Here is a 23,674-nt window from a genome sequence, read left to right as displayed (position 1 = left end):
TTGTCTGTAAGGAACAAGTGCCCCTTGTGTTCTGTTAGGTATATTTATTTGCTTTTTACAATCTTCCAGTAAGCCTCCATCCTTTAAAAATTCTTCACATAATTCATGCACTGTTTCTGCCTCTTCCTAAACATTCACCAAACAGCTTTAAGTATCCTAGAGCTGTCTCCCATCAGTAATGCTGAACGTAACTTCAGTTAAAACAGTTGTACCCAATAACAATTTCATCAGTAGATGTTTTTTTAACACATTTCAGTTCTTCTCTATTTTTTCACATCGCAGTTCAATAATTAGACTCCATTAGTATTACCGTACTTTATATTTTAACCAATTAGAAATGATATTGGAAATAAAATACTTTTTAAAACTCATATACTATACATGCAGAGTAATTGTTTTTCAGAATATGAAGCAGTCATTTTTGGAGAAAAAAGTGCCAATTCAAAATTGTGCACAACAACAGACACTTGCATTAGCTAGGGCTAAAAGATAACAAAATAGTAACTCTCATCTCAATAGACACACAAAAAAGCATCTGACAAAATCTAACATCCATTTCTGATTTGAAAACTCTCTGTAAACTAGGAATAGAAAGGAATTTAATCAACCTAATAAAAGGTATCTACGAAAAATCTACGATGACATCATACGTAATGGTCAAAGATTGTATGCTTTCCTCCCAAGATTAGAAGCAAGACTAGGATGTCCACTCTCACCATTTCTATTCAACATTAGACGGTCTAGCCAGTGAAGTCAGGCAAGCAAAAGAAATAAAAGGCATCCAGATTGGAATGGAGAAGGTAAAACTCTCTTATTCACATGAATAAGACATGATTGTCTATGTAGGAAATCCAAAATCTACAAAAACTTACTAGAACTAAAAAGTGAATTTAGCAAGATTGCAGAATACAAGACCAATATACAAAAGCAATTGCCTTTTTATATATTAGCAATGAACAACTGGAAACTGGAATTTTAAAAACTTTTGTTTCAAAAAGAATAAAATACCTAGGAATAAACTTAACCAAAGAGGTGAAAGATCTGTATACTGAAAACTATAAAACATTGTTGAAAGAATCGAAGAAGACACAAAGAAATGGAAAGATATTCCCTGCTCTTGGATTGGAAGAATTAACATTGCTAAAATGTCCATACTTCCTAAAGCAATCTATAGATTCAACGCAATCCCCATCAAAGTTCCAATAACATTTTTTACAGAAATAGAACAAAGAATCCTAAAATTTATATGGAACAACAAAAGACCCCGAAGAGCCAAAGGATTCCTGAGAAAAAAGAACAAAGCTGGAGGTATCACACTCCCTGATTTCAAATTATACTACAAAGCCATAGTAACCAAAACAGCATGGTACTGGCACAAAAACAGACACACAGATCAATGGAACAGAATCAAGAGCCCAGAAATAAACCCACACATTTATGGACAGCTAATATTCGACAAGGGAGCCAAGAGCACACGATGGAGAAAGGAGAGTCTCTTCAATAAATGGTGTTGGGAAAACTGGACAGCCACATGCAAAAGAATGAAAGTAGACCATTCCCTTACACCATGCACAAAAATCAACTCAAAATGGATTAAAGACTTGAAGGTAAGACCTGAAACCATGAGACTTCTGGAAGAAAACATAGGCAGTACGCTCTATGACAGTGGTCTGAGCAGCATATTTTCAAGTCCCATGTCTGACCAGGCAAGGGAAACAAAAGAAAAAATGAACAAATGGGACTACATCAAACTAAAAAGCTTCTGCACAGCAAAGGAAACCATCAACAAAACGAAAAGACAACCTAACAATTAGGAGAAGATATTTGCAAACCATATATCAGATAAGGGGTTAATATCCAAAATATACAAAGAACTCATACAGCCCAACAACAAAAAAACCAACAATCCAATTAGAAAATGGGCAAAAGATCTGAACAGAGATTTCTCCAGAGAAGATTTATAGATGGCCAACAGGCATATGAAAAGATGCTCAACATCATTAGCTATCAGGGAAATGCAAATCAAAACTACAATGAGGTATCACCTCACTCTGGTCAGAATGGCTATAATTAACAAGACAGGAAACAGCAAATGTTGGAGAGGGTGTGGAGAGAAAGGAACCCTTGTACACTGCTGGTGGCAGTGCAAACTGGTGCAGCCACCATGGAAAGCAGTATGGGGTATCCTCAGAAAATTAAGGATAGATCTACACAATATGATCCAGCTATTCCACTGCTGGGTATTTATCCAAAGAACTTGAAAACACAAAGGCATAAAGATACCTGCACCCCTATGTTCATCACAGCATTATTCACAATAGCCAAGACATGGAAGCAACCTAGGTGCCCATCAAGGGACAAATGGATAAAGATGTGGTATTTATACACGATGGACTACTACTCAGCCATAAGAAATGACGAAATCCGGCCATTTGTGACAACATGGAAGGACCTAGGGTATTATGCTGAGTGAAATAAGTCAGAGGGAGAAAGTCAAATACCATATGATCTCACTCATAAGTAGAAGATAAAAACAACAACAACAACAAAGGAACACATAGCATTGGAGATTGGACTGGTGGTTACCATTGGGGAAGGGGAGAAGGGGGAGGGTAAAAGGGGTGATTAGGCTCACATGTGAGAGGATGCACTATAATTAGTGTTCGGGTGGTGAACATGATGTAATGTATACAGAATTTGAAATATGATGTACATTCGAAAAAAATAAAAATTATATATATAAAAAACGTTTTTACAAAACCATTTGTAAAAGCATAAAAAATACAACAAACTTAGGAATAAATGTGGCAAAACATGGGAATGATCTGTACACTGAATATCATAAAACTGCTGAAAGAACTGAAAATCTAAACAGAGATATTTTATTCACGGATCAAGACTCAATACTGTTAAGATGTCAATTCTCCCCAAATTTATCTACAGATCCAATGCAAACCCCAGCAGACTTCTTTTTATAGACATTTACAAACTGCTTCTAAAATTAGCATGGAAATGTGAAGAACCTAGAATAGTTATAGCATTCTGGATCCACTCAGGAGACAGAAGCCACACAGAAATTCGAAAAGGGAAAGTTAAGTATAAAGAATCACTGACTATAACGGGGGGTTGGAGTAATGACAACTAACTAGTGAAAAGTAAAGAAAACTCTTAAGAACACAAGAGCAGCAAATATCTCCTAGGGCTGAGACCCAAACAAAGGCCTCTCCCAACTCCCTAACCATTCCAGGGCTGAGATCCAATACCCTCTTGAGAGGGCACAGTCCTCTCTCACTGAATGGCAAAGAAGTTGCTCAGGGGCCATGACAGCAGAACTTCCTGGAAATCTACCTTGTGGAACTTGCCAGAAATGAATCCTCAGGGTGCTAAGAAAAGCTGTTCACCTGGAAGTGTCCCACCAAGGCATTCTGCTACAAACCCACATGAAGGAGAGGTACAAGGAGAAGCTGCTAGCCTTGGGTTGCTGGCTGCTGGGTTAATGCTGTGCTCTGGGCCCTGCAGAAGCATAAGTGCTCGTAAAGTTGCACATGCTGCAGGAGCTATACACTGGGGAACCCATGTCGGCTGATGCTAGAGGAGCTGAGTGTGCTCCTGGAGTCTGCTAAGCGAGCACAACACAGGAACCAAAAAGCAAAACTCTTTCCTCCTGCAATGTCTCTCCGGCACTCTATTGACAAAGGTTAACCTTGTGCCAGCTGGCAAAAGAAAAATATTTAAAGGGCCTGATCCATTTTCACAGAGCAGGCAAAAAGGGCAAATCTGGAGCTGAGAGGTAATAAATTGATAATCAGCATAATAGCCAAAATAACAGTGAAAAAGAAGAACAAAGTTGATAGGTAGCACAACCTGGTTTCATGACTTCTTATACAGCCACGGTAATCAAAACAGTAATGACATTGAGACAAATAAAGAGATCAGTGGAACAAATTATGGAGTCAGAAATAAAACCACACATATATGATCAACTGATTTTTGACAAAATCAAAAGGACAATCTTTGCAACAAACGGTGCTAGAACTGGATATCACTACTAAATAAAAATGAACCTCTATCCAACTTTCATTCCACATAAAAAAATTAACTCAAAATGCATCATAGTACTAAACCTAAAACCATAAAACTTCCAGAAGACAACATAGGAGAAAACCTTTATGATCTTGGAATAGGCAAATATAGCTTAGATACAAAAACAAAAACATGATCCATATGAGAATAAATTGATAGCTTGGACTTCATTGAAATTAAAAATTTGTTCCTCAAAAGAAACTGTTAAGAGAATGAAAGACAAGGGGCCAGCCCAGTGACGTAGCAGTTAAGTTCACATGTTCTGCTTCGGCAGACCAGGGTTCACTGGTTCGGATCCCAGGTGCAGACCTACACACCACTTGTCAAGTCATGCTGTGGCAGGCGTCCCACATATAAAGTAGAGGAAGATGGGTATGGAGGTTAGCTCAGGGCCAGTCTTCCTCAGCAAAAAAGAGGAGGATTGGCAGCAGATGTTAACTCAGGGCTAATCTTCCTCAAAAAAAAGAAAAAGAAAAGAGAATGAAAAGACAAGCCACAATCCAGGAGAAAACTCTGCAAAGCATAGAATCAAGAATATATAAAGAGTTCTCAAAACTCAATAATAAGAAAAACCTCAATTAAAATAATAGGTAAAAGATCTGAACAGACATTTTACCAAAGAAAATATACAAATGGTAGATAAACACATGAAAGGATGCTCAATTTCATTAGTCATTAGAGAAATGCAAATTAAAACCACAAGAAGAAACCACTACACACCTATTAGAATGGCTAAAATAAAAATGAATGACCATACCAAATGCTGGCAAGATACAGACGAACTCTCAGACACTGCCAGAGAGAACAAAAAGTGGTATAGCCAATTTGGAAAACTATTTGGCAATTTCCTAAAAATTTTACGCACACACCTACTATATGATCCACTCATTCCACATTAGGTCTTTACCTAAGAGAAATGAAAATATATGTCCATACAAAAACTTGTATATTAATGTTCATGGCAGCTTTCTTTATAAGCATCAATAACTAGAAAGAAGCCAAAATGTCCATGAACAGGTGAATGGATAAACAAGTTATGGTATATCCATATGTGTCAGTTATCAATTTATTACACATTATCTCTGAATCCATCCTTCAATATATGCTGTGTGATAAACAACAAAATTCCTTTAAGTATTCCTCCTTTAACATGAGTGCCACATTAACCTGTCTCAGTAGAGGGCACTCAAGGTACACTGAAGTAGAAAGAGGCTCTCCAGTTTACTGGAGGGACTTGGGGTGGGGTGAGGTGGGGTGGGGGCGGGGTGGATGTGTGGGTGTGAGGACTTCCAGTGGAGTGCTGTCCCAGCCACAATCCTTCTGTGACCTTGAAGGCTCAGACCAGTAATAAGCTGTCAACATCCCTCTTGACATGGAAACCAAAACCCCTGAGCACACTCACACTGAAGGCCTCTTGCTAGTGCCAGCATCTATGCTCCTCTAGAAGCCCTCATTCAGACTGACCACAGTTGTGTGTGGCGCAGATGGACACACACCAAGCTGCCTCTTCTGTAGCCCCAACACAACCCACACACTCCTAGTTTCCTGCCCCTGCTGGCACCTGGACTCCTGCTACACATCCATTCCATCAGGTGCTGATCCCCTGCTCCTCTTCTTGCACTCCTAACTGTTTATCCAGCAACTTCAGATCACTTCCAGCCTGTGCAAACGACAACTTCTCTGCTATCCAGTGGACTGAACCAAATCTTCTCCAATGAGGTCTGAACCCCTCCCAAATATGTCCTCCTTGGGTACTCTCCCACAGCCACAGGGTACCACATAAAGTTTTCTTCTATCTTATAGTTACTCTTTTCTCATAGTTAGGAATTCTTGGATATTAAACTTTCTCTGTTTAACCTGCTGTATGGTTTCTATCTCCTGACTAAACCCAGACTGCTACAGCATACAAGAGAGCACTACTCGGCAATGAAATAAGGATACATGCAACATATATAGAGGAATTCAAAATAATTAAGCTGAGTGAAAAAGCCAGCCCCTGCCAAAAGTACATACTATAGATTCTAATTTTTAAAAACTTTAGAAAATGTACTAATTTATAGTGACAGAAAGTATATCAGTATTTGCCTGGAGATGGGAAAGGACATTAAAAGGGTGAGGGAATGGATTATAAAGGGGCAGTAAGAAATTTGGGGAGGCGATGAATATGTTCACTATCTTAAGTGTGGCAATGGGTTCACAGATGTATACATATGTCAAAACTTAAGTTGCACAGTTCAAATATATTAATTGCTTTGTATGTCAATCATACCTAAATAAAGCTGTTTAAAAAAAATAAAACCATATCCTCTCAACGCCCCCCAAAATTTACTATATTGAAGTCTATCAGGAAATTAAACTATATGCTACAGAATTACAAATCACTTAGAGTTCATAGGATTAATATACAGAATATATAGATAATTCCTAAAACTCAAAAATGAAAAAAAATTCAAAACTGCAAATAACTTGAATAGACATTTCTCCAAAGATGATATTCAAATGGCCCATAAGCACATGAAAATATGCTCAACATCACTAATCATTATGGAAATGATATTCAAAACTGAAATGAGATACTACTTCACACTCATTAACATGGCTATTGTCTGAAAAAACAGAAAATAATGAGTGTCGGCAAGGACGTGGAGAAATTAGAACCCTGTGCACTGCTGGTAGGAACGTAAAACAGTGCAGCCAATGTGGAAAACATGGTGGTTCCTCAAAAACTAAAAATAGAATTACCATATGACCCAACAATTCCACTTCTGGGTATATACCCAAAAGAACTGAATACAGGGTCTCAAAGAGAGATTTGTACCCCCATTTTCACACCACCATCATTCACAATAGCCAAAAGGTGAACACAACCCAAATGTCCATTGACAGATGAAGAGATAAATAAAATGTGTCATATGCACACAATGGAATGTTATTCAGCCTTAAAAAGGAAGGAAATTCTGGGGGCCAGCCCCATGGCCGAGTGGTTGAGTTTGCGTGCTCCGCTTAGGTGGCCCAGGGGTTCACTAGTTTGGATCCTGGGCACGGACATGGCACTGCTCATCAGGCCATGCTGAGGCAGCGTCCCACATAGCACAACCAGAGGGACTGAGAACTAGAATATACAACTATGTACTAGGGGCTTTGGGGAGAAGAGGGAGGAAGAAAAAAGAGGAAGACTGGCAACAGATGTTAGCTCAGGTGCCAATCTTTAAAAAAAAAAAGGGGAAGGAAATTCTGACACCTCATACAACATGCATGAACCTTGAAGACACTATGCTAAGTGAAATAAGCCAGTCCCAAAAGGACAAACACCATATGATTCCACTCATATGAAGTACTTAGAGTAGTCAAATTCAGAGACAGAAAGCAGAATGGTGGGTACCAGGGGCTGGGGGAGAGGGAATGGAGAGTTACTGTTTAATGGGTACAGCTTTGCAAATGACAAAAGTTCTGTGGGTGGATGGTGGTGATGGCTGCATAAAAACATGAAGGTACTTAATGCCACTGAACTGTACACTTAAAAATGGTTAAAATGGGAAGATTTTAGGTTATGTATATTTATCACAATTTTTAAATTTTAAATATATAAATTTTAAAAGAAAAACAAGAGAGTTGATTTCCACACTTCACAACAGTTTTAGTCCCAAAACGGAGATGTTATCATAAGGGTGGGATAGAAAGGGGAGATTCACATTAAAAAGTAATCACAGTCAACAAGCACTTATACAAGCCCCTCATTATGATGTGACTTAATGAGAAATATTTATTTCATCTCTGCCTCTGGCTCCTGACATAAAGCTCTAAAACCCTTGTAATTTCCTGAGTGACAGGGGTGCTAGAAGCATCTTTTGTTGTGATATTTGGTATTTGATCCTAGTTCCTGAAGCAAAGCTCCCAAAATCCTTGTTTTGCTGAGTGATGGGGGGGTGATAGAAGCATGTTACACAGAACTCCTAAATCCCTTGGAATTTCCTGAGTGATAGAAGGGTCTTTTGTTCTACTGAGGTTACTCTTGGTGGGCTCCTGGATAGCTTCAGGATAGGGGCTGGTGACCAGAAAGACCAAGCCATGATTAGAAGCTTGGAACTTTCAGTCCCACCCTCTATCCTCTGTGGAGGAGAGAGAAGGTAGACACTGAATTAATAACCTATAATGCCTACGTGTTGAAGCCTCCATAAAAATCCCTAAACTATGGGGTTTGGAGAGCTTCCAAGTTGGTGAACACCCCAATCGCACAGGGAGAGAAATTCCTGTGCTTACAATCCTTCTGGACTTCGTCCCATACATACGTTCAGCTAGCTGTTCATCTTTCTCTTTTATGACACCCTTTATAATAAACTGGTAAACCTAAGTGTCTCCTTGAGTTCTGTGAGCTGTGACAGCAAATTACCAAACCTGAAGAGGAGGTTGTGGATCTCCCCCCGAATTTGTCACCAAGTCAGACAGAAGTGCGGGTAACCTGGGCACTCACTACTTGCAATTGATATCTGGAATGAGGGGTAGTCTTGAGCCCTTAACCTGTGGGGTCTGCACTAACTACACAGTTGGCGTCCTCACTGAATTACAAAATTGCTTGGTGTGGAAAACCCACACATCTGGTGTCAGAAGTGTTGTGAGCAGAGGAAATGAGCTTTCTTTTACAGGGCCAGATACTATGAGGCATTAGGCACACACAGACGAACAGTCCCCACAATTGAGGAGTTTCTGTTCCACTCATACTTATACACAGGCAAGAAATCAAATGGTTTTGTTACGCGGCATTATTAATGGCATTATTTCAAACTGATTCCAAGACTACCCAGAACCAATCATAATGATCAGTTTTTCAAATGATAGTAGCAAAATATTTGGTTTCTTCTTACGAGAAAATTTTAAATCCAATTCCCCCACTTTGAAACTTTTGAAAAGGACCATTTCTGAAAGATACCATTTGAGAGAATAGATGGAAATATGCACAAGAATCTTGCAGATTTGTGACAGATTTAACGTCTTACCCATATCTGCACCAGGCACAGTAATCAAAATCACCCCACCATTCTGGACACCAATTCCTGTTTTCAGTCATGACCTTCCATAGCCCTATCATTCAACTTATTGCTGATTCAAAGTAAGAGCCTTAGGTATGTGAGAGAATAGATATGAAAAACAGGCAATTCACCAAGAAAAAAAAACTGGACGGGGGGGAGAGGAAGAAAAAGAGAAATGCGTATCAAAAAAACTATGAAAAATACTAAATATCACTCATAATCAAAGAGATAGAAATAAAATAAGAGATCCTTTTCATCAACTGAGAAATATTAAAAGTTCACTAGTATCTAGCGTAGAGAAAACGTGAGGAAAAGTGTGTAAATTGATGCAAGCTTTCTGAAGGAGATTTGTTTCTGTGAATCAAAAATCTCAAAAATGATTAAATCTTTTGAGCCAACATTCTTTCAAGGAGTTAATGCTAAGGAAAAATTAGACAAAATCCTTGGTGTGCACTAATCATGTGCTATATAATATATATGCCTTGGATAACCGTATTTTTCAAAAAGTTCCTCAGGAAATTCTTATGATCACCCACTTTGGGAAGCATATCTTAGTAAATGAATATATGTATTAAAAGAACTAAGATCTAACCAGCGACTTTTGTGAGCCTGGAACTACATGCTGACAAATACATTATCATGCTTAACCAAAACATATTAAGAGGTAGAGGGGATGCTTTAAAAGACCCATATTCCTAAAATACTGATAGTAAAAGCCTTAAAAGAAATTTTCACTGTATTCATTACCTCACTTAACAGAATTAACGTTCTTTGTTAACCATAATTTCTGTTAAACTGACAATTTCTAGTTACCATCTCAAAATTTCCCATTAATTTATATTATAAAATGGGAGCTAGTCTCAAAATTAGAGAAAAGTGACATTTAAAAACACAGAATAACAAATAAAAATTAGTGAAGTACCCATGATATAATAGAATCATCAAAATAAATTTAATACTACAAATATCTTACTGAAAAATACTGAGAATCTTATCTTAAAAATTATAATTATCGGGATCATTAAAATCTGTAAGAGAAGATGTCTATATCACCAATGAGGAAATGTTATATATCTACACTATCCAATACGGTGGTCACTAGCCATAAGTGGCCACAGAGCCCTCAAAATATGACTAATGAGACTGAATTTTTAACTTTATTTAATTTAAATTGCCACATGCAGCTTAGCGGCTACCATATTAGACAGCACCAGTCTATATGATCTCTGGTTCTTTACGATTAACAGTTCAGGCAACTCTCTGTTCCTTCTCCCGTCTTCTTTGAAACCCCCAAGCTAATAAACTAGCATTTATTTGTCATTCACTATTTATTGAGTACCTCATACGTGCCAAACACTGTGCAGAACACACAAAATACAGAGCTTGAAACCTGGACCTATCAAACAATCCCACCACCCCTGGCAACATTTTAGCCTTAACTTGTGTTAATTCTTCTTAAAAGGCTTTCACCTAGTATTTACAGTATCTCTTACTAGTTACTTTGGTTTTAATTAGAACAAGCATTGATAATAGGATTAATCTTTTATTTATTATTTCCAAGTATAATCAGCGTGGTAAACTTCAACCCCCTTCCCCTCAAGAAAGATTGTTTCAGTTGACATACATTACACCATTAATAATACGTTAAATGCTTGCTTAAAATCATCATTGATTTAATAGAGCTACTCAGGGTGCAGAGAGGCACACTAACATATTAAGTGTACTCATCAATTTTTAACATGTATTAACATGAGAGGAGTATATCTTTGAAAGGAAAAAAAAAACTGTAAATGAAATAAAAGCCTAGAAGGAAATCTAGACTAAGTCCTTTTCTTATTTACATTGGTAAAAGGGCACTTTAATCCACCTCTTTCATTCTATGAAAATACAAGAAACAGCAATTCCGTGAGTTTCCTCAAGTCCAGCAAGGATTCAGTGATTTTTTCAATGCTACCAACACAAAAAAGGTTTGAAATCACTGACTGGAAGCCAGAAGCTTTGATGGCTCATTCCTAACCCCTTGAGTCAATCATCATAATTTACATAACTAAGTAATACAGATTTCTTTAGCAGGACAATTAAACCCTTCAGAACTTTATTTAAAGTAACTTCACTAAGAAAATAAATACAAGACTTTCTAACTTGGGATTAGCGCACTCGTCATAGACTCAAATTTCGGCTACCAGAACTCAAAAAACTAGAGAAGCTTGTCCTCTGCCTTTCATGAAAATAAGGGTCCAGCTGTAGACAAGACACGAACATAGCAGAAAATAATTTCAAGCATATTATCAGCAAAGACCACAGCCACAAATTCTATACTTCACCCCAAAAGGTTAAGAGAAACTCAAAGAAAAATGATATAGAAGCTATGGCTAAAAACCTATGGCAATCTGAGATTAAAGACACTTCTAAAAATGTCTAAAGTCAGCTCTCAGGAATTTACTACCTACAGATTAAATCAGTTTTTCAACAAAAAAAATTTGTACAGAGAATACTAAGTGCCAGACACCATGCCGGACACTGGCAATAGTAATGAACAAAATGAACTTAGTCACTGCACTTAAGGAGATAACACGGCAGATCCAATACAGTCTAATTCAACAACAGGTAGCAGGTATTGCTTCCCATGTCCTCCATCTAACATCTGTTCCACAGCATTTATCCTAGCTGGCAACATTTGACCTCAGATTGGCCTGCTTTGGCAACATCTATCCTACTTATAACCTAATTCATATTCCTTTTCTTCTCCAAATTCTAGATTAAAGGTCTACACTTCAGAGATCTTGCTTTAACTTTTTAACTTTTGGTGATTTCATGGTATTGACGTTTTTGTAAATTTTTAATTATATTTATAATTTTATTAGAAATGTATTATCACTTCACCAATCAAAATTTCTCTTGAATTCTAAATTTATCAATTCACATTTTCCTTTAACAGATTACAATGATGAAAACTAGCAAGACTTCAAACTGAGCTCTTAATTCTTCAAAGTGTTCAAATGTATTCCTTTATTATGCAAATATATTTTCCTGGCATAGTCTTCATGAAGATGAATTATATTTACATATTATTTAGATATCACTCAAATCTGAACCATGCCACTCCTCCCTGCAAAAAAATAAAAAGAAAGAAAAGAAAATTCTCCATTCATCAAACATTTATTGACCATCTACTATGTGTCAGGTGCTATTTTGGGTGCTCAGGACATATCCTGAAGGGGTGGCTGGAAGGGCTGGCTCAGTGCCCTTACCGCTGGCTCCACTCCAGTTCAGCAGATCGTTGCTCTGGGATAATTATCCCCTCCTGCGGCGGCCACAGGACTGGCCCAACTATAAGCAGTAGCTGTTGTATGAACGTGAAAAAGGGATAGCAGTTTTCCTGGTTTTAGCCAGGCACTCAAGCCTTTAACAGCCCATACATAGCTCAGGCCATGTGCAGTTAGGCATTTACTAAATGTTTTGACGAAAAGGAAAAGAAAATTTCCTCATGGAACTTTCATTCCAGTAAGAAAATAGTCAATAAACAAATACAAACACCACACACAGAACAACAGTGTGATACATAAGATGACATGATAAAAAGCAACTATATATTTATTTTAGACTGAGTGATTAGGAAAAGCTTATCTAAGGCTGTCAACTAATACAATCTCCTTGATCAAGTGTCATTATATAATGCTATCACTCTACAAATTTTGTTTTTAACTTAACAACACATATGAAAAGTACCACTCGACTGACTGACTAACTAGGTGTTCTGTAAAGCATCCTCTAGAATCTAGAATTAAATCAATTAAAAACTCTACTTTCAATTACAACTGGAAAGACTGTCAAGTAACACTGATGTGTAAAAGAATCAAATTAGTTTTAAAGCCATACCTTTCCACATGTAGCTCTTTTTTAAAACCCCAAAAATACAACGTGTATACAATAAATTAAACTTTCACATAAGTATAACTATCTTAGGATTTTTAAGAATGTTTCCATACTAAAGTCACTACTAACTGAAGGGGGGGTGGGGGGGGCACAGTAAGTAACAAATATTTTTAAAATAAGATTTATCTTCTATTCTATAATTGCCTATATCAAATTCCAAGTCTGCAACTCAGAACCTAAAGCATAGTAATGTTATTGCTCTAAAAATTTAAGTACCTAAGATAGATCCTATCTGGGATGGAGGACTGAAAGTCTCTTTTCAGAATATTAACTATACATACAAAGGTTTCTGTGACTGTGACTGTGTTTCCGACCTCCACTGCCCAAGAAGAAAGACAAGGAAAAATCAAAGCCCTCAAGCATTTGACTATCATGGAGTCCCCATTTTACAGACCTGGTTCTACAACCTAGATCTTCTGACTAAAACGATTACAGCAGACATAATCTAGATTTGGTTACATTCATCTCTTTTTCTGCTGTCTTCATCAGTTATCACTGATGCCTGATAACATCTAAGACAAGGTACTTTTTAAATCTAGAACTTCTTTAAAAACATTTTATAAAAAAAGACATCGGTTGTAGTTTGGCTCTATAGTTCAGATTCCTCTATCTTATCCCAAATGAGCCAAACTTACCCAGACTAGAAGCTGTGAAAAAGGTTCTCTCATCAACTCTCGCTATATGATTATGCTTACTTCATAGGGAAATCGAACAACCCTGTGGCCTCATCCTATGCCAGAATTTAGAGGTATACCAAGAGTCTGTTTCCTCTGTCCTACTGTTTTACAATATCAGGGTCCTTTAAAAAAAATTCAGCAAAGGCTGTAGGCACTTGATTAGCTTCAGATCAGAAACGAACACCCAGAATAGGCCATTCTATAGGCCATCTTCTCTGTATAAGTGTATATGCATAGAAATGAAATTAATTGACCTAAGTATTTTGCTAAAGTTAAAAGAATGCAAAAATATATGCTCAATGAACAAATGACTAAATAAAAAGGTGCTTGCTAGAATCTAGTCTTGGCTTAAGGCGGCTCCAAGGTATTCACAGTCTCCAAAGTCTCTATGTTTAAGGCCAAAGACCTAAGAACTCTTGTTCAGTTAACAATATTAAGAGCTAACTTTATTGAGCCATTACTTCATGCAAAGCATATGCTAAAGACTCCACATTTATTATTTGTCTGCACTTTACAGATGTAGGAACTTAACATCTAAGTTAACAATGCAAGCACAGCTGGTAATCCAATTCATGAATCAGACCACTTCTGCCTAGCTTCATAGATTATGCTCTCTAGAGAAATTCTAGAACTCACCCAAACAGCCTGACTGAAGTGAATGTCAGAGAAATACTCAGAATCTTCATGAGTAACAAAAAAACCTATATTTAAGTAGAGAAAAGTTTTATAGCTAGGTTGATTTTTATTTGGAATAAATCTAATTATAGAAATTCAAGCATATTATCATGCATAAAATAATACTTAGGAAACATAAAGAAAGGGAAAACAGGATAATCACTCATAACTAGAACTTGAATTATCACAATACTTTTTGAAAATGGGGATAATTTTGTTAAGTTTTTGTGAAAAGTCACTTTTTTCTAAACAAATACTCTTGAAGATTCTGTCCTAAAAATTGATATAATCTGCCATCTTAAATCAGTAAAGAACTTAAAGTGGTTCCTGTTAAAAACAAGTAGTTTTTACCTAGTAGAAGTAGTAGAAGTAGTAGTAGTAGTAGAAGGAGGAGGAGGGTAACAGTATTAGAAAGCTTACTAACAATAGTGGTAATAGAAATGGTAGAAGTAGTTGCAATGGCAGTAGTGGTAGTATAGTAGTGGTTACAGTAATGTTGCTAGTAAGCATAACATACCAAAGAAAAGATAATTTTGCTTTGTTGCTCCTGAACCATGCAAAATCTCAGGGTCCTTATTTAAGGTAGTAATAATCTTTGTACAGATATGTAACTGAATGCTATAGGAGATTGTAACTTAACCAGAGAAGTCTAGAGTTAAAGAAACCTTAGGGACCTGGTACTTGAAGCTCAGCTTTAAAAATTATGTCTGCTATCAACTCAACTGCCATCTCCTTTCAGCACCATTCTCAAACTCTCTAATTCTCCACTCCAGTGGAATCATCACTCCCTCCCTACGCTTACAAAGCACATTTTGTAGGAGCACAGTTCCCTATTTGTCATAACTGTAGAGATTTCTGTCCTTCTTCCGGACTTTTGCTTCCTTAAGATTTTAATTCATGTTTTATCCGTGTGGGTGTCTCGGGCATTCAACAGAGTACCTGAATCATCATAAAAGTTCAATTATCAACTGCTTCATTTAAAAAACATTCAATCATCTAGTGTATAATTTACAATGAAACTTTACTAACAGTAGCTTAGAAGTTGCTGAACTTTGTGCATAAAGAATTAGGGTATAAAGATATTTGGGAGAGCTTAGTCCCAAATAATGTATTCTGGACCAGAGCCCTTTCTGATTTGAGTAAGGTTTCAAAACCTCAGTATTATCAGGCGGAAACTTCCACTATTACATCTACTTCTAAAGCCACCTGTTTACTCAAGAATTCAAGTATCCCCTCCTTTGTGAACCCTTTTGCTACCTTCTAGGCACAATTTACTACCCCTCTCTGTACGCTACTACCAAGTTTTACAGATATTTCCACTGTACTTACCACACTAAGCAGGCTTCACAGGACTGAATTTCACACAGCTCAACACATTTCACACATTACAGACTAACACCCTCAAACTACCTTCAAAGCATCCAATTCAGTCTTTTAGACATCATCTTATTAATAATGCTTTTGAGTTATTGCATGAAGCTCTGGCATATCACAATGCTAAGGAGTTGGGAGAAGTGTGAAGCCAGGCCTCCCTGGAGTTTAGGGCAACACTTGCTATTATGCTGGCCTATGATAAAAAAAGTTATTCCTACATCATTTCCCAGTCCTGCTACAGAGACAGCCTTGGCCACAGAAACACAGAAGCTGGGAGCGGGTAAGGGTGAAGGGGTGAATGAAGCTGTCACTCTAATGTCCTGTAAGGTAGGTATTCTCTTGTCTGGCCTAACTCATCCCCCAATCTACCTTGGTCCTTGATTTCTCCCTTGAGACAGGGACAGTGCATAGCTACAGGTGTCGTAGAGTTGGAAGCAGATCCTGGACAATCAAATAGATGAGTGTGAGGCACCTGTTAAACACCTAGCTCATACTGTCACTGCAGGGTGAGAAAGATTCTTTTCCTCTCAGTTTCATATACCTACCATCCCAGCAACAGGGCTCAAATCCCAGAGCCTGCATCTCCCCTCTACAAGAAGGCTGGGGCCAAGATCCATTTGCTCAGCCGGAAAGATGTTTAGCAATCCCATCCAGATACTTGATGTTATACACCAACTAGGATTTCTGGTCCCAAGGGAGACAGCATGCCCAAGAACTAGAATTAGATATTTTATAATAATACAGTTTAGCTCTGTGGAATAATTATCCATACAAACACCCAAACACCTCCTACCTCTCTGATTATTTTCAAACACATTTTGGGGAATATATTATTATATAGAAAATTAGGGGACTTCTTGTACTGCAATTATTAACTTACACTTCCAGCTCACATACTATATTATCAACTTCCTAAAGGCAAGGCCTTCATTATTTTGTATCCCAAACTCATAATCGTTGTTCATTAAATTTGTTGGAGAAAAGGCAAGACAGCAAGACTAGGGGAAAGAAGGGGGGAAGGAGAGAAAGAAATATGATGAATCCTTGTACATATCACTTTAGATCCCACACCAATACAAATATTCCTAAGTCATATTTTTTTTTTAAATCCTATCTTCCATGAACAAATCGCAAAGAACAACAACAAATTCCAATTAAGGAATTTTGCTGCTTTTACAATGAAATGAACCCAATGATTCTGTATAATCCTTTCCTTCCCCTGGGCTCACCAAGGTGTTAGCAGAAGGATGATTTTTTTTCTAATCACAGTAAAATATCTTGAAGAAAACAACAGTGAAAAAAAAAAAAAAAGCTAAATGCATTTATAAAATGTCTAACGTAGAAAGCAAGAAGGGATTATACAGTATAGTAGATCTTAAAACAGTCCTTTGATAGATTTTTATGAGTGAGAAGATGAGTTCAGAACTATCAGACTCAGCAGAAGTTTCTCTTAGTACTGACTTTCCACCCAAATGGCTAGACTCAATTTAGCTCTAAACACAAGTTTAGATAGGGCAGAGAAAAAGTCAGAAGAATGCAGAGAAATCTAATAAGGAATCCTGACAAGACATCAAATTAAATCCACATATATGAAATCAATACGGAAAAGTTCAATTTGTAAGTTTAACATAAAATATTAAAATATTTGATTAACAACAATTTATAACCTAAGGGTGAGAGACTAGAATACCAAGTTTGACACATCTGGAAGATCATTGTCATCTCTTAGTTACAAATTTCAATTTTTTAGAATAGAACTGTGTGAATCACTGTGGCAATGTAGGTCTTAACAGACTGTTTTCTAATCATATGAAAAAAATTCCATTTTTCAAGATCCAATAAAAGTTAATTAGCTCTGTGGAAGAGACCATAAAATACTCTTTAAAAGAAAGAAAAAGAAAGAGAGAGAGAGAGAGACTGAGACTTCTGAAAATCTAGGCAAGGAAATGGCACAAACATAAAAAAGCTAAATCAAAAGACATGGACAAGCTAAATGCACACACAGTTCCTCGCCATGATGGGTACAATAAACTGTCAATCTGACCAACCTAACAGTACCTTACTCAATGAAAAAACATTACATAATAAAAACACAATGATGCAGAATGAGAAAACGCACTACTAAATGCAAAAAGAAAGGAACAAATTCAAAAACAAATTATGATCACAACTATGTAAAAAAATCTACATATGAAAAAGGACTAGAAGGTACAGACACCCACACGGTAACTATAGTCATGTTAAACTGGTATAATTAAGGGTGATTCTCTTCTTTTAATAAAAAGCTGTCTAAATTATAACAGTGATTTTTTTAATGTGAAGGTTTTTCAAAAGAAAACGACATTTTACATATAATTTACATCAATTTCTTTTTATACTTCAATTTCCACCAAGATATCTAAGCACTAAATTCATGATGTGCATTAGTTTTTTACAACATCACAGAAAATGTAAAAACTAACATTACCCTATTCTCTGCTCATAAAGATAATTAGTGGGCAGTGTACTAATTAAATTAAGACACCCAATCTAAATGAGTCATCCAATTAAATGATTCCAGAAATCCAAAGTATCAGCACAAAGTTTTAATAACTATCCTCAGCATCATCATTATAATTACAGAAGTACAAATTAGTGAAACTTGACATGCCCCTACAGCTAAAAAGGCTGCAAAAATAAATAAAGTAATTTTTGTATGACTCATAAGAGTAAAAATGAAACTTTCACTATCAACATAGGAAACAAAGGTTGCTGTTGCCCTCAAACTACACTTGCAAAAAAAAGAACAGTACATGGGCTAAGAATGAATCATCTCACGTATAACAAGAATCAGTCCTAAGATCAGCTTCCCTCTGGAAAAGTTCTTTACTCATTCTTGCAAATTAGAATATACTACCTCAAAATGTACAAAATTGATGCCAGAAGGAAATAAAATTCCAAATAAGTAATACTGACAAATCAGAGAAAGGGTATTATACCAAGTCTTTACCATTACGAAATCGTCAAAAATAATCTTCAATCAGGTCCAACATATAAAGAGCTTGGAGCTCATCATTCCTGTCCTCACAACAACAAAAAAAGAAGATAAAAAAAAATGAAAACCAGAAACTCTTATTAGAATCATTAGAGAACTGAGGTCAGAGGGCAAACTGCTACCTTGAAAACTGAATAGACAGGCAGGCAGATACAGAAAATCACAGTGTGTACAAAGTAAAAGCCCAGAAGCGTAGTCCTCAGCTGGAGCCAGTTTCAGGAGGAACAGTTTCAACAGTAACTGACAACTGCTGGAGGCTCAGTGTAGACTAGCTTAGAGTGACTGGGACCCAGTCTTTAAGAGGGCTCCACACTTGCTTGAGTTTTACTTCCAGGAGCCCTACCAGGTTCTCACAGTAAAGATCTGAGAAAAATTCCTTCCTGTTTCCAGCAGGGAGAGGGGAAAAGTAACCATTTTGAAATATTCCCAGGGCTCTCTCTTTTTCTTCAAAGCGCCATCCTGAAAAGGAAACTATTTTAACAGAGCCTAACCTACCAGGGTTTTACAGTGTCTAACAACCTGGGGAAAGGAAATACACAACTCCAGCCCCCTCCATCCTTCAACATGGGGAAGGAGATCCCCAAATCGGGCTCACTAAAAGACTGAGAACTAATCACAGGACTACAGAACTCCCATCCCCTTACCACCATATCAATACAACTCCTGCACAATAACAGGGCATTACAAGCAAAAGAACTGCAAGTCTCAGACCCTATTTAAGGATTCTCTACAAAATCAAGACAACAGGGCAGACGTTGCTACCAGAAATTTTACCCTCTGACACCACAGCTATAGCAAACAGTAATAAACCCAGCCCAACTCCTGGTGAGATTAACATAAAACCTCACACTAAAGGCCTGTTTACCTCAGTTTCTTTTACCTAATATATCATGTCTGGCTATCAATAAAAAAATTACAAAGAATTGTAAAGACAAAAAACGCAATCTGAAGAAACAAAGCAATCCTCAAAATCAGACTCAGATATGGCAGAGGTTTTAGAATTGTCACTGGGTTTAAAAATAGCTATGGTAAATATGCTAACGACTCTAATGGAAAAAGTGAACAACGTGCAAGAACAGATGGGTGGAAACTCTAAGAGAAGAATCAAAAGGAAATGCTACAAATCAACAATACTGTAACAGAAAAAGAATACCTTAGTGAAAGACACCAAACCAAATCCAGGAAGCTCAGAATACACCAAGTAGAATAAACACTAAAATACTTACACCTGGGCATAGCAAAATAAAATTGCAGAAAAATAGATGAGAAAAACTGGAAAGAATCAAGAGAAAAACAAAAAAACAAAAACCTTACCTAGAGAGAAGCAAAATAAGAATTACATCAAACTTTCTCTTCAGAAACATACAAGCAAAATGATCGTAATGAAATACTTAAGTTGTTAAAAGAAAAACCACCAAGCTAGAATTCTGAATTCAGCAAAATTATCTTTCAAAAATGAAAAAGAAAGAAACACTTCCTCTGACAAACAAAAATTGAGGTAACTGAAGGCCTACTGACCTGCCTTGAAAGAAATATTAAAAGTTCTTCAGAGAAGGAAAAATATATAGGTCAGAAACACAGATGACATAAAGGAACAAAAAGCATTACAGAAGCAATAAATAACGGTATAATTAAATCTTTTATTATTCTTATTCTTAACTGATCTAACAGATAACAATTTGTTCAAAATAATAGCATAATATATTCGGTAATCACAACTTATAGATAAATGAAATGAATGACAAAATGTTATAAAGAATGAGAGAGAGGAATTGGGAATACTCTGTATAAGGTACCTACAGTACCCATGAAGCAGTGCAGTGTTACTTGAAAGTGAACTTGGATTGGCTGTAAGTGTATAATTGCACACTCTGCAACAACCACTGGAAAAAAATTTTTAAAGAGGTATAATGATATACTTACTAAGGATAGAAAACAGAATCATATAAAAAGCTCAATTTAAATGAGAGAAACTAGAAACAGAGTGGAACACAAACAAAGAACAAGGGCAAGGAATAGAAAAACAGTTAAAAATATGGTAGATATTAATCCAAGTATATCAATAATTACTTTAAACACTGATGATCTAATTAAAAGACAGAGACTGAGTGATTCAAAAGACAAGACTCAACTTTATGTTGCCTACAAGAAACCCACTTAAATATAAAAACACAGACAGATTAAAGTAAAGGAACGCAGAAAGATATACCATGCTAACACTAATCAAAAGAAAGCTAGAGTATTGATATTAATTTCAGAAAGAGCTGATTTTAGAACAAGGAAAATTTCCAGCAATAAAGAGGGGAATTTCATGATAGAGGGTCAATTATCCAAGAAGACATAACTATCCCTCTAAGTATGGACTTAACAACAAAGCATCAAAATACATGAGGTAAAAACTAGTAGAACTGCAACGAGAAAGACATGAATTCACAATTATATTTAGAGACTTCAACACGCCTCTATCTGTAATTGACAGAACAGGCAGAAAATCAGAAAGAATATCACTGAACTGAACAGCATCATCAAGCAACTAGATCTAACTGACATCTATAGACTACTTCATCCAATAATAATAGAATACACATTCTTCTCAAGCACAAAGGGAACATTCACCAAAACAGACTATATTCTGGGCTAGAAAACACACCTGAACAAATCTAAAAGAATAGACCTCATACAAAGTATGCTCTCTGACCACGATGGAATTAAACTAGAAATTAATAAGAGAAAGAAGGCTACAAAATCCCCAAATATTTGGAAGTTGACAGCACGCATAACATGAGTCAAAGAAAAAGTTTTAAGAAATTAAAAAATATTTTAAACTAAATAAAAATGAAAATAAAACATCAAAATTTGTAGGATGCAGCATATGCAGTATTGCTTTGCTCTCTCAGAGAAAAATTTAGATCACTTTGGATGCATATATTAAAATAGAAGAAAGAGCTAAAATCAATCACCCAAGCTTCTGCCTTAGGAAATTAGAAAAAGAGCAAATTAAATCCAAAATAAGCAAAAGAAAAGAAATAATAAAAATCAGAGCAGAAACCTGTGAAATTGAAAATAGGTAAATAGAGAAAAATCAATAAAACTAAAAGGTGGTTCTTTGAAAAGATCAATAAAATGAATAAACCCCTAGCCACGCTTCTCAAGAAAAAAGGAGAGAAAAAACAAATTACTAATATCAGAAATGAAAGAAGGGCCATCACTAGCGATCTCATGGACATTAAAAGGATAACAAAGGAATATCATGAATAATTCTATGCCCCAAAATTTGATAACTTAGAGGAAACAGACCAATTCCTTCAAAGACACAATCTACCAAAATTCAGGCAAGGAGAAACAGATCATCTGAATACGCCTATACTGATAAAAGAAACTGAATAAAAGTAATCTCTCAAAACAGAAAGCTCCACACACAGGTATTTTCACTAGGGAATTCTACCAAACAATTAAGAAACAAATGATACCAATTTTCTGCAATCTGTTCCAGAAAACAGAAGCAGTGAGAACAACTTCCTAACTCATTCTATGAGTCCAGCATTACCTTAATACTAAACCCAGACAAGAGCATTATAAGAAAGGAAAACTACAGACCAACATCTCTCATGGACACAGATGCAAAAGTCCTCAAAAAATATTAGCAAATCAAATTATACACCACAACCAAATGGGATTTATTCTAGGTATACAGGTCAGGTTCAACGTTTGAAAATCAATTACTATAATCCATCACATCAACAGGCTAAACAAGAAAAGTAATGTGATGTTAACAGATGCAGAAAAAGAATTTGATAAAATCCAACACCCATTCATGATAAAAAACTCTCAGCAAAATAGATATAGAAGGGAACTTCCTCAAGCTGATAAAGAAAATCTACAAAACACCCACCGCAAACATCATTCTTAATGGCAAGAAACTAGATACTTTCCCTTTAAGATTAGGAACAAGGAAAAGATTTCTCTTTTCACCACTCCTATTCAGTATCATAGTAGACATCTTAGCTAATGCAATAAGACAAGAAAAGGATATGGGGCTGGCCCTGTGACATAATGGTTAAGTCCATCACACTCCAATTTGGTGGCCCAGGTTCATGGGTTCAGAACCCAGGTGTGGACCTACACTGCTTGTCAAGCCACACTGTGGCAGTGACCTATATACAAAAAAGAGGAAGACTGGGGGCCGGCCCCATAGCCGAGTGGTTAAGTTTGTGTGCTCCCAGGGTTCACTCCCAGGGTTCAAGGCAGCCCAGGGTTTTGCCGGTTCAGATCCTGGGCACAGACATGGCACCGATCATCAAGCCATGCTGAGGTGGCATCCCACAACTAGAAGGATCCACAACTGAAAATATACAACTATGTACCAGGGGGGCTTTGGAGAGAAAAAGAAAAAGTAAAGTCTTTAAAAAAGAAAAAAAAAAAAGAGGAAGACTGGCACAGATGTTAGCTCAGGGCTAATCTTCCTCAACCAAAAAAGAGGAAGACTGGCAACAGATGTCAGCTCAGAGAGAATCTTCCTCACCAAAAAACAAAACACAAAGAAAAAGATATACGCGATATACAAATTAGGAAAAAATAAAATAAAACTGTCTTTGATCACAGATGGCATGACCATCCACATAGAAAATCCAGGGCTGCCCAGGTGGCGTAATGGTTAAGTTTGCGTGCTCCACTTTGGCAGCCTGGGTTCGCAGGTTCAGATCCTGGGTGGGAACATATACACTGCTCATTAAGCTATCTTTTGGCGGGTCCCACATACAAAACAGAGGAAGAGTGGCACAGATGTTAGCTCAGGGACAATCTTCCTCAAGCAAAAAGAGGAAAACTGGCAATGGATATTAGCTCAGGGCCAATATTCCTCACCAAAA

The 23,674-nt window shown here is 36.7% G+C and overlaps 1 protein-coding gene across 3 annotated transcripts in view; it reads right to left on the bottom strand.

Annotated features, from left to right (window-relative positions):
- FUT8 (fucosyltransferase 8) overlaps nucleotides 1-23,674 on the bottom strand; it is a 275,062-nt gene that overhangs the window by 199,681 nt on the left and 51,707 nt on the right. The gene's annotated exons all lie outside the window — the stretch shown is intronic.

This window comes from Equus przewalskii, chromosome 25, assembly GCF_037783145.1.
Source record: "Equus przewalskii isolate Varuska chromosome 25, EquPr2, whole genome shotgun sequence".
In the NCBI taxonomy this organism is placed as follows: domain Eukaryota; kingdom Metazoa; phylum Chordata; class Mammalia; order Perissodactyla; family Equidae; genus Equus; species Equus przewalskii.
Note: the sequence above shows the minus strand (reverse complement) of the source record. Positions and strands in the feature narration are given on the sequence as shown.